The sequence below is a fragment of the Varanus komodoensis genome, unplaced genomic scaffold (genome assembly GCF_004798865.1).
Source record: "Varanus komodoensis strain SLA01 unplaced genomic scaffold, ASM479886v1 scaffold168, whole genome shotgun sequence".
Taxonomy (NCBI): Eukaryota; Metazoa; Chordata; class Lepidosauria; order Squamata; family Varanidae; genus Varanus; species Varanus komodoensis.
Window position 1 is genome coordinate 40,655 of NW_025335498.1, and position 13,526 is coordinate 54,180.

Consider the following 13,526-nt stretch of genomic DNA (forward strand, 5'->3'; position numbering starts at 1 on the left):
TCTACGGCTGGAAGCTCAGAAAGGCTGTGCAGTCTGGTGGGCAGATCCCTGGACCATCCACTGCCCCACCACAAAGCCACATGGAGAGCACCAATTTCCACCATTGATGCTCCGACTTTAGGGGGAGAAGATTAGGAATAGTTGAAATACTTCCCCTGCAGAGTGTGACTCGTTTTGCATGGTCCCTCTCAGACTGCTGCGTTGCCCATCATGGTTGTGCATGGCACACAGCCCTGTCCCTGCTTCCTGCAGCTGCGGATTTGCTCTTGCAAGCGTGCTCAGGGTAAGGAAAAACTACATTTGCTGTGCAAGGTCAAGGAGATGAAGATGGCCCCCAACAAGCATTCAAAGGTCAGGCCATGCAAGCAGCCTTCTCATGTCAGGATCGCTGCAGTCGTGCCTGAGTAGAAGGTTTTGATGCACGGTTGTACCTCTCTGCTGGGATTCCCTAGCTGCATTACTAAACCCAGCCGGAACTCCAATGCTTCTGCCTCCCATCGACAGTCAGTGAATAAACGGAAAGGGGTGCTGCTCTCCCACCCAGGACTCATCCAGTGTGAGGCCTAGTCCCTCAAGATTCATTCAGCCTGACACTGGGTACGAACCCACCACAAGAGCATGCAAGCCAGATGGGATTCCTTCCTGAAACTGTTTCTAAGATTCCATTTCTGCACCTTGGGAATCCAATCATTGCCTACCCAGCCCCCATCCAGCCAATCTTCTGCCACAAGCTCTCCTACAAGGCACTTTGCCAGCGCCGACAGCCCTTCCTTCTCCGCTCTGTTCAGTGGAGACAGTCACCCCTCCATGAGTTGAGCAGAGGGACCATCAGGGCAGGCTGAGAAATTGAGTTCCATCGTTTGCTCAACCACCCCTTTCACTCACCCAGGTGAGGGGTGGCTGGAGAAGGACCAAAATTGGACACTGACATGGGGGCAGCAACAGCAGGCTGATATGTCTTCTATGCCCCTCCCCACTGAGTAGCTGCATCAGCGCCACCACAGCCATGAAATTCCACACCTGGCATCACTTTCCTGACTGGGAGCAAACCACGTTCGGAAAGGCGGTCCTGATGCTGGTTCAGACACAGCCACAGAGTCACTGGCTGCCTGTGAACCACGCTGTGGCTCTCAGCCCAGCCTACCTCACAGGGTAATTATGAGAATATCCCTGAGCGATGGAGGAGAATGAGAGAAAGCCCCTGGAGTTTCTTGAAAGAAAATTGCTGGATTGAAGGAAAATGAATAAAGATATGCGGGAATACTTATGATATGGAATTCCAGGTTCAGCACAAATGAAAGCACCTTGTTTTTTAACATTAGAAAGACTTAGAACATAACTGGAATCCCCCCAGTTGTTTAGAATTCCATGAAAGCACCCCATTCCCAATCCATGTCATAGTATGCTGCAACCCACCATGCGCAGCTGAGTATCGGACTCACATGTCCTCCCTCACAACATTCCCAGGAATATGTTCATCCTCCATGTAGAAACATAGAAACAGAGTGAGTCAAAAGGGTTCTCCTGGGACATCTAGTCTGAACCCCGGGTCCATCCGGCTCTGCTTACTACAGCCGGCTCGGCTCCATGCCCCAATGAACAAAATACCGGTTCCTAACATAATCCTCTGGGCCCATCAACCCTTCCTTGGATCCTCATTGATGCCAGTGCCAACAAGAGGAGAAATCCTTTTTCCGCTCTCCAGATGAGGCCGCAGAAGCTCCCAAAGCTCAAGAATGTTCCTTCTCTGCAAGCCACCCAGGTCCCCTTCGGGGAGCTGCAAAAGGGGGGACTAGGTTTCTGCGTAAGATAGGGGAATGACTGCTCAGTACGTTTGGCATCACATGCCAAGACTTCATGTGGGGCACTATGGTGGGAGAGGAAGGTTTGCTGAAAAGCACCCCAGACGAGAAGGGAGGGAGTTTTCTGGAGAGATGAGGAAGACAAGAAGTAATGCAAGCTCATCTCAAGGTTGGATCCTTCCGGGCACTCCCTCTCCCTCTGCACTCACTCACCTTCCCGAGTGGAGATGGTCCCTTCCGCACAGGGAGAGCAGTCATAGCAGCACACGGGCTCTCCTTCCCTTGCCACCTTGAAGAATCCGGGGCGGCAGCTCTCCACGCACCTGGCCTGGGGAAGGGGCTGAGAGAGAGGGAAGGAGCGTCAGGGCAGGAGACTTGGGTGCTGATTCTGCGGATGGGGAGACAGAGCTGGAAAGGTTGGAGAGGAGGTCCGGGATTTCAGCATGTTCCACCACTGAACCCCAGTCCATGAAGCCGGAGCACCTGGGCATCCCTCTAAAGGAATGTCCCCTTTTGCATTTCATGCTTTGTATTAATGTCAGAAATGGCTGAAAATCTGATTGGCCAGTATGTGAGCAAAAGGGAAGGGAAATGAAAATAATGGAATGACAGGGATGGTTTTCTTCACCTGATCTTGCCATCGGGGCCACACAATGGGATCTCGGTGAATGGTGAATTTGGGGCTAGGCAAGCCTTGTCTTTCTAGACTGCCCACTTTCACATTTGCAACAGTCCAGTTGGGAAACTCCACCCAATTCACGAGGTCCAGGTTGGCTGCCAACTCTCCGTTCTCATCCAAATACACCCCATCAATGGAATGATTGTGGAACTGGGGGTTTCTCAGGAAAGGGTGGAGCTGGAGGAACACAGAAGCATTATTTGAGAAGGCACATCTCATATCACCCAGGTTTTTCTAAGAGCTGGTCCCAGTTTAATGTGGCTTGCTGTCACTCTGACAATGCTGAAAGCACTGATTTCATTTCTGGATACCCATCGTGTACTTCAGACTTTAGGTGGCATTGCTAGAAGCATTGTCACTGAAGGAAAAGCGAGGGCAACTCCTCTGAAGGCAATATTGCAGGCATCCTGATATGCAGCAAAGGGTCGTTTCTGCTTCAGAGCTCGAGAAGGTGACATGGGAGAGCTTTTTATTGTGCTCAACAGGATTTCTTCCTCAGGAGTCTCCCAGGAATCCCACCACAGAGGATTTGGAAGGGGTCGAGAAGTGCATCTCATCACTTGAACCCTAAATTCCCATCATGCACTCCTGAAGGATCCAGCAGAGCTTATGGCCTTGCCCTGTGATGTCCCACGCATTCCTGGAAGAGTGCTGTGATTCCCCATCAGTCCTTTCATTTCTAGGCTGAGCACGCCCAGTTGATCCTGTCTCTCCTTGTGTACCTGAGTTTCAGGCCCATGCCTCACCCTTCCTGTCCTCCTCTGGAGGCCTTCCTGTTTCTCCTACTGAGCTCTTGTGCATTTAATGTCTATCAACGGTGGCACTATGAGGAACAGGTGGGATCTGCAGGTCCCATCAGCATTGCCTGCTCTTCCCCAGTCAAGTCATCCATGATGTGTGATTTTCCCCGTCTCCTGCACTATGCATCCCATTGCCACTGTGCTCCCCGATCTCAGAATTCCCCTTGCGTTGTGGTGCCCTCTCACTTCTCCGGTGCTCTCAGGTTGCCTCCAAGATGGCCGCCAGCCTGCCCTTGTTGCACATGGCTGCCTCTCTCACGTTAGGCAGAGCGCCAGGCATGACATGGAGGTTGCAGGCCAGGACAATGTGGACAGTTTCAAGGTCCATATTCCCTGACTCTGGATTCTTTCTTCACTCCAGATTGTGACATTCTGGCCTTTCTTCTCTCCTATCTGAAGGTGATCAGCAGAGTTCTGACCCACTGCCCCGATCTCCTCTTCCACTCCACCTGCACTGCCACCCTCCAACTAGCCCTCCATGTCCGCTCCCTCGCTGGGACCGTGCTTGCTGACATAGGTAACCCCGACCAGCAGGGGCACCATTCTCTGCCCCTCCCAGCTAGGAACCTGCATTTATCCTGGGGTGTGGAATGCACACACAACGATGGACATACTGTGTCCAGCTGGGCATACCAGTTCACACGCGGATTGCCTTGTATTCCGAAACCCGGCAAGGCAGCAAGGCTTATTATTCTCCTGTCAACGAATCTGAGCAAGGACCTGTGCTGTCCTTGTACAGAGTTGTTTCCACATGGACTGCCTCAGTGTGATTCAAAACAACTCCACCGGCCAGGAGCACCTGGACTCACTCCGAGGAAGCCAGGAGACCCAACACAGGCACCAGAACAGAGAGTGCTCAAGCTGCCCCTTCATTTTGAAGATTTTGCCTCATTTCTCACATTATAGGTAGAAGTGCTAAGAAGATGGTGACTGGGGAGAATACCTGCCATGGAGAAATCTGGTATAACTCTGGCTTACCTCCACGTTCCTTGTTCTTCCTCCTGGATCTGGAGGAAAGCGCCGCATCCACGGCACGGGCCACAGCCTGGATGGTCCTGGAAGAGAAGAAGCTGTTCAGAGAGAGTTTTCGCTCCTTGTCCACTTGGGTGAGGCCCTCCGGTTCCTCCTCCTCTCTGTATCTCAGCCACTCTTTCACTGACAGAGCATGGTGTGAATATGAACACTAGAAAGATGTCTTCACAAACGCACCCATACTTGCATACAAATTTAGAAAACCATCACAGTTGGTCCTTTTACTTTTTGTGGGAAGGAAGGAAAACCATGCACACATGTGCTGGAATGTCATTGTACCTTGTGCAGACGCTAAAGCCAAGGTAAAGTTGCACATAGTTGAGGTGATCCAGACTTTTCCATTAACAGGTTGCTTAAACATTTGAATATGTTTTTCAACAATTTCTATTCCATAGAAAATGAAAATCAACTCTTCAAATAAATGAAGATATTGATTTCTACCAAAATGTTCCATGACTTCCACTCGGCTGGAAACTTACTCGCTTTCCATTGTGAGATACGGTATGAAAAAACCATGCAAATGCCATTCCTGAGGAGCTCCGGTTTCAGGGTCCTCATGAACTTGTCTCCATTCTCAGTGTCCAGGGAGAAGAGCCCCACCATCGTCCACCTGAAGTGCAGCAGCAGCCTGACGATCCCTGGGTACTGGAGGCCTTCTTCCGGGAGCATCCTGTACAAGGAAGGGGACTGGCTTTTTTCTCCCCTGACCAGAGCATTGAAAGTATAAGTGACCTGCAAGAGAAAGGAAGAGAGACACTGATGGATTGCTTCATCTCAGCACCAGATCAAAAGTCCTCAAATTATGGGAACATACCACTGGAATGTTATCTGCATAAAGCATGATTTGAAAGAAAACAATGCTGAAAATGTTCAGAATAACAAAGTGTTTCTCATTAAACATTTTCCCTTATACTATCTGCATGAAACATGGTTTGACAGGAAGCAACATATTATTTTCTGGAAAATGAAGTGCTTTAGCATTCTGAGTTTTAAACACAGAGAAAAGGAGGGCAGGAGAGTCCTGAAATTTTGGGTATCTCCAGTTTTTCCATCCTGTTATTAATTTCCTTTTATAAATTTTCCCTCTTTTCAGCCTGGCTAAGAGTAGACTCAGGAGCAATTGTTGGCGTCATACAGGTATGAGAGGGAATGTCAAACGGAGGTGGGTAGAGACCTGTTCTCCCCTCAGAGGAGGGCAGGACGTGCTCCAATGGAGACAAGCTCTTAGGGCCAAGGTTCAGTTTGGATGCCAGGAAATACCTACTGAAACTGAGGAACCCGAGGATGCAAAATGGGCTTCCACGGCAAGTGGTTGAGGCCCCTTCATGAGGGTGTCCAAGGACAGACTGGACAGGCACATGGTAGGCATGTTCTGAGTGTAGCTGCATGGAGCCGGGGGTCAGACTAGATGACCTGGGAGGACCCTACTGACTTGTTCTGTTTCTATGTTTCCCACCTGTTTTCAGGCAGAGCGAAAAGAGGGAGCAAGTAGTGATAGCCTTGGTCGGATGTCGAGCTCACCATTGACCAGAAGCTATATTGTGGCTCGGCATTTCAGCAGGGTGGGAGGTCTGACCTGGGTCCCACCACTTGAAGCCCAATCAACATGGAGAAAGCTGGAGGTGCTGCTGCTGGTGCAGTCCTGCATCTGCTGACCAGGAGCTGGGCTGCTTGGAACACGTGTTCACTACCCAGGGGCACCAACTATGGTATGGCTTGAGTCCGTCAAGGGAGCTGCAGCCTGGAATGGGCACGTGCCGAGCAGGGCTGGGAAGGACAAGATGTTTGGGAGGGTCTCCATTCAAGTGGAGACTGGCCGTTTGTTGAATTGGCTGTAGCGGGGGGTCAGACTAGATTCCAAAGGAGGCTCCTTCCGCCTCACTCTGTTTCTCCGATTCCCAAGATTTCATTACATAAATGGAAGAGGAAAGGGTTAATAGGGTTAGTCAAACACAGATCCCGTGGACACCCTCCTGGGCTCTCGGGGTCTCTCTTGCCCTTCTGCATTGTATGATGGGAAAGAAAAGAGAATTACCCAGGATGCGCATGATATGCTTGACCCTGAAAGGCAGAATTATTTGCTCTGTATTTCACTCAAATAAAGAAAACATTTTTTTCCTGAGAATAATACAGCAGGGCCCAAGTGTTTAGGGTTCTTTCAGGGAGGCATAAGAAAGTGGAAGATAGAAGCCTCTGACAGGATGTCAGAATATATAAAGTTCATTTTACATATGATCAGCAAGATCACCTTGTTTTGAGATGGGAAGTGTAGCTTCAGATAGCAATGTCAAAAAGTAATACTTTTGATGTCCCCTCTGCCTCTATTCCCTGCAAAAATCTGAACATATAGAAGCCCTGCACATGATGGCTGTGGCAGCTGGTCTAGAGCAGTGGTGGACTCCATCTCAATGAGAAACATATTAGCATCGAGACAAAGTGAATCAGAAGGACCCCTGGCCACAGCCTGCTCTGCTGCAGGAATCCTCAACGTGTGGTTATTTGTTGGGCTCCTACAGCAAAGAGTCTTTTCCAGAATGTCACTTGCTGTGCTGCCATCTCTCTCACGGTCACACAAGGAACAAGAGGGAGCTTTGGTTAATCCTCAGCACTAACAGTACCAGATGAGGGCCTGGTGTGCTACCTGGGGGGGCTTGAACCCTTTTCTTCATGGGACTGTGTAGGATCCAATGTTGACCTGGGATGGAGATCATGCTTGCCGATTATTTGGGATTCTTTCCCTTTTTCTACAGAGAAACTCACATTGCATTTCCCAAGCTTCCCACCTGCGGGATTTTGAAGATGCCCAGCATGTTGGAAAGCTGGAAGGAGCTGTTCGAGTCAGATTCTACAAGGACGGACAGCAGATGATCTCGCCTGCCACACTTGTAGCTGGGAATGTGGGGCTGAGATGTCGAGAGAAGGTCTATGGCTGTGTCGGACGTCAGTCTAACATCGTGACCGCTGTCATAGATGCTGTAGCCCAGGGTGATATTGGGCAAAAGGCTGGGATTCTGGTTGACCTCCTGGATGGCAAACAGGAACGAGAGGATCTTCCAGAAAAATTTGTCTCTCAAACTTAGAAAAAGAACAAAAACAGAAACGGTCACCCTGCCATCGCTGTACATAACTCTTTTCCCTTCACTTTCAGGCTGCATCCTGCTTCTCAGGCTTCCACATGCTCAGCCTGGTCCCAGCAAAAAGCCGGAGCCCAACTGCCGATTCCTGCAAAACCTGATATTAACAGTATCAGGTCCAGCAGGCCAGTGACTTACCCAATCTTTTCATTAGAGGCAGGTTGATTTAAAGTGTGTGGTCGAAATTTGCCTTCTGATGCAGAGAAGCTGGCACTGAAGATGAAGTCTCCTGGCCTGAAATAATTGCGTGGCTGCAGCTCAGCCCTGTGCCAGCTCCAGGGGCATTTGGCCTCCAGCCTCCCACCGGAGGCCTCTGGGAGTAGCAGCAGCAGCAGGACGAAGAATGCCACTCTGCTGGCGCTTGGCACGGCCTCCATCCTGCCCTTTTCAGCCCAGTAGAGGAGCAGTTAGAGGAATTTCCTTCTAAATGGACAAGGAGCCCGGCCAGGCAAGGCTCCCTCCGAAGGAAGTGGGAATAAATGCCTGCACGGCAGTCTCCTCTGGAGCCCCAGCCTCTCCCGATCCCTGAGCAGGACGGCGGGGAAGGAGGTGCCCTCCCCTTGTGCCTGGATGCAAGACACTCATCTGCCATCTCAGGGGGGCCTCAGGGGGTTCAGGGTGGTCCTGGGGGAGGGGGGCCCATTAGGTTTAGCAAGAAGAGCAGCAGTGCATGATGATTTCCATAATTATATGGCGTCATGGCTGGAGCACCTCTGCGGCTTTTTTACAACCTTTTTCACTCCCATGTGCAAGAGAGGCCCGCTCTGCGAATGTGCCCATGTGAAGCAAGCAGGACTGAGGGATCTTTCCTTCATGTGCTTTGCAACTGGCCTTCAACATGTGACCTGCTGCATCCCCCGTTTGCTCTCCCCCCCTTGCAAGTGTTGCCTCTGCAGTGAGGCAGCTTGGCCCTGCAAAGCCCCTGCCTCGCTTTCCCCCTTCTCCTTCCTGGTCACTCAGCTTGCTCCCTGGATGTCATGCTCATGCTACCTGCATCTCCTAGTGCCACACCATCAACACGGTGCCAATGGATTTCCCCTCAGTGCCCGGTTTCAGCTCCATGGATGGGACAGGCTGAGATTTTGCCAAAACTCTGCTCCTGCAGGAATGGCCAAGAACGATTGCAAGAGGAAAACTCCCTGATGGAAGAACAATCCCTTCTGTCCCATCCCAGCTGTCTCTGAGGGATCTGACAGGTGGTTCTTCCCCTCTCTCCTCTTCCAATCCCTTCTATTACTCTTGAAAATTGTTTCTCCTTCATTCCGGCTGTGCCCACTGCCCATTCCTGGCATCCGGTTCCCCTTGGGGTACCTGTGCTAGGACTGCATATTTGCTGCTTGTCTATCATGGAGAGGAAGCCAGGTTGTGTATGTTGTTGTTTTTAGTTGTGACGTTGCATCCGACCTATCGCAACCCCATGGACAAAATTCCTCCATGTCTTCCTCCCCTCCACCATCCTCCAGAGTCCACCTAAGCTCTCACCAAATGCTTCTGTGACTATATCCAGCCACCCAGTCTCTGCTATCCCCTTCTCCTTTTGCCCTCAAGGTTGAGGATAGGCATGTCTAAAATCAGAATTGAAACCATTTTTGGCTTACACAACATGGCATTGGAGTTTGCTGCGCATCCGTGCACGGGATTGAATGTGCAAGAAGTGGGATGGGGAGTGAGAGACAGGCCTGGATCCCCACTCATCCCTGAAGCTCACTGCTTGACTTTTGGCCAGTGATTCACTGTCGGCCTGTCCTACCTGGCAGGGTTGTTGTTGTCAGGAAGAGAATGGTGAGGAGAGGCAAGCAAAGTGCTTGCTTTCATCACGCTCGGAAAAGGTCAGGACAGAAGCTCTATGTTATGCTAACAATCATAGCGAAAACGATGGTAAGGATGTTCATAGAAGCGCTCCAGCAGAAAATTCAGCAGGAAACACTTCCGAAAGCAGACATTGCTGAGGGACATCCAGGCTGTCCGGAAATTGTCTGCCTATTGCCACATTTTCAGACTTCGTTCCACATCAAGGCAGCTGTGCAGGAGCCGAGGGCTCTGGTCCGGGCTGGCCCTTGAGGTGCAGAAATGGAGGCCCGACCCCTGGGGGACATTGTAAGGTAGCGGGAGAGAAGCCGGCATCCCAGATGCTGCAGCAGGTCCTCTGGAGTGCCTCCTGTTGCAAGCACAAGGCCAGCTGGCAGCCCCAGGAGCTCCCCGTGGGGCAAGGCGGTGGGCAGGGGGGTGTTCAGCCTGGGGATCTCCCTGGCCCTCCTGCTCCCCACATGCTCCTGAGATGTTCCCTCCAGGGATGCATTATGGCACCGGGAAGGTCTCCAGCTCAGGCTGCTCGGCCCTCTCTTGGGACCCCTTTTGGAGCTGTCCTGCCATGGTGGGGATTTACGGAGATAGGAATCAGGTAGGGAAGAGGCAGATAATTGAGAGGGGGAGCTTAGCTTGGGCACTTGTGCTCCAAAAGGCAACTCCTGCAATTAGTGGTGTTGGGAAATCTGGATTTCTCAGCCTTTGAGAAGGCCGGCTAGATACGCAGGGGACCTCTGTGTTGCGAACCTCAGATGTTTTCTTGGAGATCTCCCAGGAGAACCCCCACTTCAGAGACAAACCTTCATGACCTGCTATTCTGGGTGCAGGTACACCCAACCACTGAGTTCTGGAACATACGCAGAGTGTTTCATGGTTTTGAGTCACATTATAGCCACAGGGTTGATGATGGAGTGTTTTAAATGAGCAAAATCAGCCAGAGATTATAGGAGTCAGCAGAAGAGTGGACACAAAGCAACTTTCCTTGGGAGCCTCTTTCCACATAGGATTAACTGTGCAAGTAAATGTAGCGACCGCTTTTGGCAAGCAGAGAGCTCAGTCTCTTAAAGGACCGGATGCCTAATAAAGCCTCAGTGGGAAAAGGGCCAGCCTGAGAATTGTGGCTCTTGACACAAACCTGTGGTTTGTGACTTGTGGCTGGCCCATGACTATGTGGTCAGCGTCTCTGTCATTAATCTCCTCTTTATCACTTTTGACTGATATTCTTGTGTCACCCATCCACTGTCCTATCCTGTCAAGTGGACCCCTAGAATGGCAGGTATGAATATTGAGGATGCCTGGGTTCTTCCTTTCATCTTTTGGATCCCTGCAATTCTCTCCTGGCCATTCACTGTGGGGAAAACGACTGTCCCTGATGGAGGATGTGACATTAAGTTCCTGTCCTGTCACCTTTGTTACGACCATTGCAGCTTTCTATCTGCCCAATATCATCATGACTGTTCTCTACTGGCAAATCTCTCAGGCCAGTAAGAGCAGGATTAAAACAGACTAAAAAGAGGGTGGCCAAACCCAGGATCCAGGTTCTCCAAGTTTGGTCCAAGGTAAAATAGTGAAGCCAAATAACAATAACAACATTCCTGCCAATGAAGATGGGATAGGTCACAGTAAAATCCAGAATGGTAAAGCCACTGGAGAATCAGTGACAGGAAATTGTGTTACTGCAGAGGAAATGGAAAGTTCCAATGACTCCACCTCAGTCTGTGTTGTAGCTTCTGATGTGAAATGGGATAAAACCATCAAGGAGGACAGCAGGGCTTCTGTCTCCCCAGCCAATGCCAAGGTGGAGCACTCCAAATTGGCATGCAGTAAGGTACTCCCACATCTCCTCAAGGTGACTGCACTGACATTACCAACACCCCTGTGGAGATTGTAGGCACTGAGGGGCAAAATGGAGACGAGATGCAAAATGTCATAGCATGTAAGATTGTCTAGATGACTAAGCAGCCTGCAGAAATGGAGACATCTCCATCCAGAGAGAAGAAATTGACCAGGATGATCTTGGAAATTTTACTGGGCTACACCATTATCTGGACACCATTCAATGTCCTGGTACTCATCCACAGCATCTGTGCATCATGCATCTCCCACACAGTATGCACAATCGGTTACTGGCTCTGCTATGTCAACAGCACGATCAACCCTGCCTGCTATGCGCTCTGCAATGCCACTCTCAAGAGAACCCTTAAACACCTCCTTATGTGTGATTACAAGAATACAGGAGCCACAGGGTGAAACTGGGGAGAGAAAAAAATGGGTGTTCCACATTCTCTCTCTCTCTCTCTCTCTCTGTGTATATAAATAATGGCACAGCATTTTATCCTCTAGTATGAAATCAAGAAGGCCAGAGGACATGGGAGCAGGTTTTTGCTCCACCTCTGCCATGTGCACATCAAAGACAAGAACTTTTCTGTCATTTGGAGGAAGGAAAGGGTAACTCAGCCAGCTGAGGAAAGGAACATGAGGCGGCACTCCCTACTTTCCCTCCTCCTGCAGAGGGGCATTGAATCCAGTTTCCTTTGGTCCCAGCCCCTGTTCCCAGGAACACATCCTACACAAAGTCTGTTTGTGGTGTCCCAGCAAGAAGAGGAGTTGCACAAATGCACTAGCCTGCCAATGACCGGGACAACATCCTGAGAGATTGTGGGTTCCTCTGATATAGCAGTGCCTAGCAATTTGTCAGTCATAGCAAACACTCTTTTCTAATACTCCAAGAGATGACTTTTCCAATACTCCATAGACATCACCAGATGGTCAACAACACAGAAATCAGATTGACTATTTGCTCAGCAGACAAAGGTGGAGAAGCTCTATACAGTCAGTGAAAAACAAGACCAGGAGCCGACTGTGGCTCAGATCGTGAGCCTTTTGTTGCAAAATTAGGCTAAAATTGAAGAAAGTGGGGAAAAGCACTAGGCCACTCAGGTATGACCAAGATCATATCCCTGATTAAAGGTAACAAACAGGTTTAAGGAATTAGATCTGATAGAATGCCTGAAGGACTATGGACAGAGGTTCACAGCATTGTACAAGTGGTAGCAACTAAAACTATTCCAAAGAGAATGAAATGCAAGAAAACAAAATGACTGTCTGAGGAAGCTTTACAAATTTTGCAAGGCTTTCTCTGTGGTGGCAGCCTACTTATGGAATGTGCTTCCCAGAGAGGTCTGCCTGGTGCTGTCATTTGTTTTTTGGCACCAGGCCATGACCTTTTTATTTAAATGATACTTTAATAATTGTTAATTTATTTATTGGTTTTAAATTATTATGCCAGGATGTTTCCCAGTTTTTCTATGTATTTGTATAGTTATTTATTTATATGTTGGAAGCTGCCCCAAGGCTTATGAGAATAGGGCAGCATACAAGAATTCCAAATAAATAAATAAATAAATAAATAAATACAAATAGCTGAGGAAAGAAGGGAAGCGAAAGGCAAGGGAGAAAGAGAAAGATACACCCAATTGAATGCAGAATTCCAGAGAATAGCTGGAAGAGATAAGGATGCCTTCTTCAATGAACAGTGCAAAGAAATACAAGAAAACAATAGAATAGGGAGGACTAGAGATCTCTTCAAGAAAATTGGAGATATGAAGGGAATGTTTCATGCAAAGATGGGCATTATAAAAGACCAAAATTACAGGGACCTAACAGAGGCAGAAGAGATTAAGAAGAGGTGGCAAGATTACACAGAAGAACTGCACAAGAAAGAGCTTAACATCCCTGATAACCACGATGGGGTGGTCACCAACCTCAAGCCAGACATCCTGGAATGTGAAGTCAAATGGGCCTTAGGAAGACTGAGCAACAATGAAGCTAGTGGAGGTGACAGTATTCCAGCTGAGCTATTCAAAATCTTAAAAGACGATGCAGTAAAAATGCTACACTCAATATGCCAGCAAACTTGGAAAAGTCAACAGTGGCCACAGATTGGAAAAGGTCAGTTTACATTCCAATTCCAAAGAAGGGCCACAACAAAGAATCTTCAAACTACCGCACCATTCCACTCATGTCAAATGCTTGCAAAGTTATGCTCAAAATCCTACAAGCTAGGCTCTAGCAGCAGGTGCACCAAGAACTACCAGAAGTACAGGCAGGAGTTCGAAGAGGGAGAGGAACTAGAGATCAAATTGCCAACATACGATGGATTAGGGATGCATCTAAGGAGTTCCAGAAAAACATCTACTTCTGCTTCATTGACCATGCCAAAGCCTATGACCATGTGGATCACAACCAATTGTGGCAAGTTCTTAAAGAGATG

At 49.2% G+C, this 13,526-nt stretch overlaps 1 pseudogene; it reads left to right on the forward strand.

The window, feature by feature from the left end:
* The first annotated feature begins 10,393 nt into the window (after positions 1–10,393).
* Positions 10,394–11,503, forward strand: LOC123021486 (annotated as a pseudogene).
* The last annotated feature ends 2,023 nt before the right edge of the window (positions 11,504–13,526 follow it).